General features: G+C 40.0%; 1 protein-coding gene across 2 annotated transcripts in view; it reads right to left on the reverse strand.

Moving 5' to 3' along the window:
- The window catches only part of dpysl2b (dihydropyrimidinase like 2b), a 28,151-nt gene that overhangs the window by 18,044 nt on the left and 3,864 nt on the right, over window positions 1–6,243 (reverse strand). The window lies entirely within an intron of this gene.

Consider the following 6,243-nt stretch of genomic DNA (forward strand, 5'->3'; position numbering starts at 1 on the left):
CCCCTACCACCACCAGGACCTCCAACACCACCCACACAATTCAGCTCACCCATATTTTATCCCACTTTGAGGACGTATTTAAAAAAAAAAAATTCTCAGTGCAATTAACTCTGGAAAACCTGATTCATTCATTCATTATGTTCACTTTTATACTTTTATAGCAAATAAAAACAAAGCCTCACCTGGAATTGAAATGAAATAAGACGAGACTTGAAAACATTTCTAGTGTTGAAACCTGCATTCATTCTCTTTGTGCCTAATACTCTTATTTTTCGAGAAGTTTATGCAGAGAAGTGTTTGGAAAACAAGTTTGGAGGATGTCTGGACAACTTATCTCTTCAAAATAGCAAAATAAAAATAACAAACTGCACTTTTTTTCCATTTTCTGACTCGTTCTTATGTATTTACACAGCACTTTTCTCATGTATGGGGTTCCATTAGTGCCAAAAATATGTTTATGTGTCTATGTAAGGTGTGTATGTAGCATGCTATGTATATGTTAAGTGATATGTTAGGTGTATATGTTAAGTGACATAATGATATGTGCGGAACATAGACACAACGCAGTATATAGGCATGTTACAATACATACACACTTACATATCACTTAACATATACATAGCATGCTACATACACACCTTACATAGACACACAAACATATTTTGTCACTAATGGAACCCCATACTCAAGTAGAGGCAGCTCAAAGTGCTTAACAATCCAACAAGATTTGAAAAACTTAAGCAAATCAGTATAAAAATATTAAAAAACACAGAACTGAATATAAGCACAATCGATGCATAAGAGGATAAAAGAAGCAGGTGATTCAGTAAAACAGGTTTTGTCAGATAAATCAGTTTTTCAGCCTGGTTTTGAAGGCAGGGAGGGTGTTGATGTCACGTACAGAACCTGAAAACTGAAGGTTCTGCCTCACATTGTTGTTTTAAAGATTCTTCAGACAGAGAGAGATGCATGCTGGGAGTGAAGGGGCCAATTAGCTGCTTTTAAATATGATGGAAGTAGGACCTTCAGGGCTTTATATGTAATGAGGAGCATTTTAAATGGTGTTCTGGTGTTTACAGGAAGTAATTATAACAATTAGAATAAACAAAGACATCTTTGAGAGACCTTTTAGGTTCTCAGAAAACAGAAAAAGAAGCTATTTTCAGCTGGGGCGGCTTTGAAAGTCACTGTGTTTGTAGTTCTTTTTTATTTGGTAAAAATAGAAAAAGCAATCCGTGTTGATCCGCAGCCAACTTCAGATGATGTAAATAAAAGCCTGAAAAGCTTATTTTTTCCCCAGACTGTGTTAAAAGCTTACATGCACAGGAACAATGTTCGCCTGATTTTAAACTTCTTCCGTTTGAAGAAATTCTCCGAAACGGCGTTCAGCACGAAGCAGACGGTTTTACAGCGAGGCTTCAGATGATGTCAGCCGCTTTACTCCGACCGAAGCGGATAAATCATGTCTTCGATTGTGAACTCGCTCCAGTCTACATCACGTGGGCCCATCTTTTCTCATTAGAAAAGAGTTCGCAGCCCTCCCTGACTCATCCGAAGTGGGTTCCAGCTGCAGCGTTCCCTCCTGAACGCGGAGCTGCAAAAGTGAAAAGTGACGTTATTGCGTTAGAGTTCACGGGGGTCAAAAGAGAGCGGCTGCAATGTTCTCGGGGCGCGTGCCAAATAATGTGACAGGGACCTTTTTTTTCCCAGTGTGGGAATCTCTCAGAGAGCTCACAAACAGGATGTCATTAAACTGACGGTGCTGGAGAGATGTGACCTCACCGGCTCTGCATGCGCCGCCCAACGAGTTCAATCGAGTTCCGATCAATAAAAAAACAACAGATGAGTGCTGAACAATAACTTCCTTTAATCTCCTTTAGCTGACGTCCCGGTTAACCTGAAAAACCGAGGACCTGGGTGCACAGAAGCAGAAAATTGGGGATTCTCTGCATCCACAGGAAGTTTCTCTGATAATCAAAAACATCCACAAATATCTACAATCAAATGCTCAAACGCTTCTATTGTTAATCCTGATATATATATATATATATATATATATATATATATAATATGCAGTGACATAAAACCAATTATAGAATATTTGCACGATGAAGTAACCCTCCTATTGTCTCTTAGGAATGCATATCGCCCTCCGCCTCTTATGCCACAGTTTTAGCCCAAGATCATGTTGCTTGTCAGTCACATTATGCACAATCTCAGGCAATATCTGTGTTCTTAATGACTCAATATCTGTAAGGTTGACTGAATCGTAGACATTTTTTGTGTTTTCTGAAGTCAGCGGCCTGCGGCGGCGATAAATACCCGAGGTGTAACGGTATGCCTGAGTCATGATCCGAAACGTGAGTTCAGCAGCTTCATTTTAACCAGCAAACCCACAACAGGGTGGTTCTGTCTCTGCTCACTCACAGACCCCGGGTCTGTCTGTCATTTTGGTCCCGGGTGTTTATTGTGCAACGGGTTTCGCATTGAGAACAGCTGCAGCGAAGCATCAGGAGAGGGAACTGCAACAGCTGCGGGCAGCAAACGCCGCGAGGCTAAAAGATGCTGAAACGCGGCTCGTCTGCAGCTTCATCGGCTCAAATCTGCGGACGGTCACGTGACTCATCCTTCAGATTATGAGGAGGAATCCGGCAGCTTCAAAGAAGCCCGTTTTATCAGATCCTGACGGAGCGCCGAGCCCAGAGGGGAAACCGGGGATTACATCAGCCTGAAGGAAAAGCAGAACGTTAGCCAGAGTTAGACGTAACCCCGGCAACCGTGTGTTTTTAAACAGCAGATTTCCTGGGAACATTAGTGGAGTCAGGTGGAGAACGCTGCCAGGTCAGGGTTTAGGATTTATGTCCTCCTGGATCAGGCAAAAAAAAAAAAAAAAAAACAGAAAACTAACCAAAGCCTCCTTTTTCAGACGGCTGCCGTTAAAACACACAAAACACGTCAGGAGTCCTGGCAGCTGGAATACAGCGCGATCTGACCAAAAAAAAACTGGGCAGCCATTTGGTTTAATCCATAAAACAGATTCTTGGAGGAACACGTTGCATCAAACCAGCCAAAGGAACAAAGATGAGACACTTCGAGTCCTCGGTTCTTTCCCTGAGGGCAGAAATTTCACTTAAAAATTCAATTTGACATTAAACCTTCACTTAAGTTCTCTCTGAAAATAATTTATAAAAACCCCCACAGCTTAAAAAAAGGTGGGTAATCATGTAACTGCTCGTGACTGTCTATATGTCTGTCTGTTAGCAAAATATCTCATTAGCCTCTGGGCAGATTTTAATAAAACTCTTAGAAAGTAACCATTTAATGTACACCTACAACTGATTTGATTTCGGAGTCAAACTGATTAAAGATGGCCGCCACAGCTAATTAATCTCATCAGCAGCAATAATGGCTGTAAGTCAGTGGATTTTACAGGTACTGAGATAAGATTTTGTGTGGTAGTAGCTGAGAGTCGGCCCCATCACGTAGTTTAGCAGGAAGGCAGTGAGCGATAGGCATTCCTTAAAGGAACGCTACTTTTTTCTATTCATTTCTGCCTTTACCTTCAAAACAGACTCTCAGATTGAAACATCCACATCAGTTTATGATTTATGCATTAAAACAATTAAAAATAAAGTTATAATTTCCTGAAACTCGGTCAATTAGATAGAGAGCTGCCTTTGGTTTTTATTCTACTTTCTGAGTAAAATAAAATGTCTCTGATCGGAAATGATGCACAGATTCTTTCTTCTATGATAAAAAACTGAACTTAACATGTTGTTGAACTGATTAAACTTCCTTTTTTGGCTTTGCCTGCATTTACTCCCATCGCTGGAGACCCTTCGCCGACCTTGCTGCGTGCAGCCGGAGGCACCGGGACAAAAGGCCTGCTTGTTTAGCTCTGGGTTCGGTTTTTTTGTTTTTATGAATGAATGATTCGACGGGAGGGGAGGGGAGGGGAGGGGAGACGAGGGGAGACGAGACGAGACGAGACGAGACGAGAGGAGACGAGGGATGGAGGAGAGGAGAGGAGAGGAGAGGAGAGACCACCTGAAGATCAGAACAAACTATTATTAGTCCTCCATCTTGTTTTCAGTTTCCCAGAATAGCATCTGTCTTTTAGTTTTTCTTTTCTTTGTATCTGTATTTATAGCCATCGGTTGTTTTCTCACTTAAAAACAATCTTTTAGCCCACAGAACTTAATTTGCTGATTTTGCTTCATTTCATTTCTACGATTTTGTTAAATCTACTTATGTCAGCTCCATCTGCTCGTTGTGTTGTATTCTTTTAACCGTGACTTCTTAAAATAATTAGATTATTTTAATAAGCTTTTGTTTTCAGAGCCAAAATTCTTTTGTTTTAAAGAAATTTAGGTAAAATTGCTTATTTATTCATTTATATATGAACATATTTATCAGTTTATTCAATAATCAACTGATTTATTGATTTATCATAAATTAATGAGGCAATACTTTGTTTTAATATTTAACCAAAAGAAATCAGCAATTATTTCCTTTATTTCTTTTAAAAATTAGCTTTTATTTTTGTATTTATTTATTTTAAAATATACTTACTTAGATCTTCCCTTGATTTTTATCAGATCATTTGAGGAGTTAAGTATTTCAAGAACAGAAAATCCTGTTTTATGATTGCTTTTGGAGGAGAAAAAGCTGAAAACTAAACTTTTTGAGTTGTCAGATTTTTCATTTTTCCGTCTGAGTGTATTTGCGCGACTCGGTGGTGAAACTGCAAAGGCGAACGAAGAAGCAGTTTGAGCCGTTTCTGATTTAAAACCCAAACGATGACAGATGATAAACCTGCAGCCAACCTCTAATCTCAGCCCTGATCAATCTGAAACCAGGTGCTGGACTTGCTGAGCTTCATTCATATTTAATCAACGCTGCCTGAAGTCCATCTGTCCAACCGGCTGAGGACAACCAGGGAGCGTCCCTTTCCCGCTCACGTTTTAGTCAATTTAACGTTCATTTCCTCTGCAGCTCAGACAGGAAAACCAGCAGCTGGTAACTGAAACAGAATTCACATCTGAAATCCATAAGTTGGCTTCAAATAAAAATAACCCTCCCCTGCGAGCCACAGCCGCCTCGTCCAACCCGTTTTCCTGACAGGAACGAAAGCAGACAGCTCCTCGATCGGAGTTTCACAGCAATCAGCTCTGGCTTTGACCCACTTTTTCTTTCAAGATCCGCTCAAGAATAATCAGTCTTTCCTTTTACGTCTGACTCCTCCTAATCCTCTGATCTCTCCACCAACCAGCTGCTCCTGAAGAACGGCGAATAGAAGAAGGAGAAGGAAGAAAAAAATTTTAAAAATCAGCTTTCACCAGCAGATATATAACCGTCGAGCTCACATCCAGGAGTAACAGACCAAAAAATAAAAAATAAAAATGTTGTTTCTGTGGGAGAAAAAGCTTTTTGTTGCTTGTAGCTTGTAGCTAATGCTATCTACTTTTGGCCAGCTTTTTGCTATATTTTGCTTAAAGCTAGCCTTTTGATGCATTTAGCATAAAGCTAATCTTTCGCTACATTTAGCAAACCTTTTCCTACTTGAGTTTTTAGCTGCTGTTAGCTTTTAGATAACTTTTTGTTGCTTGTAGCTTCTAGTCACTGCTATCTACTTTTGGCCAGCTTTTTGCTCTATTTAGCATAAAGCTAATCTTTTGCTACATTTAGCTAACCTTTTCCTACTTTGAGTTTTTAGCCAGCCATTTGCTATTATTGGCTAACATTTTGTTGCTTTTAGCTAGTCTCCTGCTACTTTCAGCTTTTAACTACCCTTTTGCTACCTTTAGCTTTTAGCTAGCCTTTTGCTACTTTTAGCTCTTACTTAACGCTTTGCTACCTTTAGCCTTCAGCTAGTGTTTTGCTTCTTTTAGCTCATGCTTTGCCACTTTTAGCAAGCATTTCTCTCCCGTTTAGCTTGTGTTTTGCTCCTCTGCTTCTAACTAGCACTCTGCTTCTTTTAGCTTTGACAACTCAGCTTCAGCTTCTTTAGTAGATCTCAGCAAAGCCATTCAACGCTGTATTCGCACCAAAAACGTGGTTTCTCCAGTTTAATTTCCTTTCACGTGTTTATTCGTGTCAAAACGCTGGATCCGTCACTTCACTCTGCCCTGATTTGGTACCAACACCGTGCTGCGTTTACTTGCAATCAGACATCTAGAATTTACCCATGAAAACAGGAATTTATCCTCTATATGTATTTAAATTTGATGGGGTGGCACCTGG

The sequence above is a fragment of the Kryptolebias marmoratus genome, linkage group LG14 (assembly GCF_001649575.2).
Source record: "Kryptolebias marmoratus isolate JLee-2015 linkage group LG14, ASM164957v2, whole genome shotgun sequence".
NCBI lineage: Eukaryota > Metazoa > Chordata > Actinopteri > Cyprinodontiformes > Rivulidae > Kryptolebias > Kryptolebias marmoratus.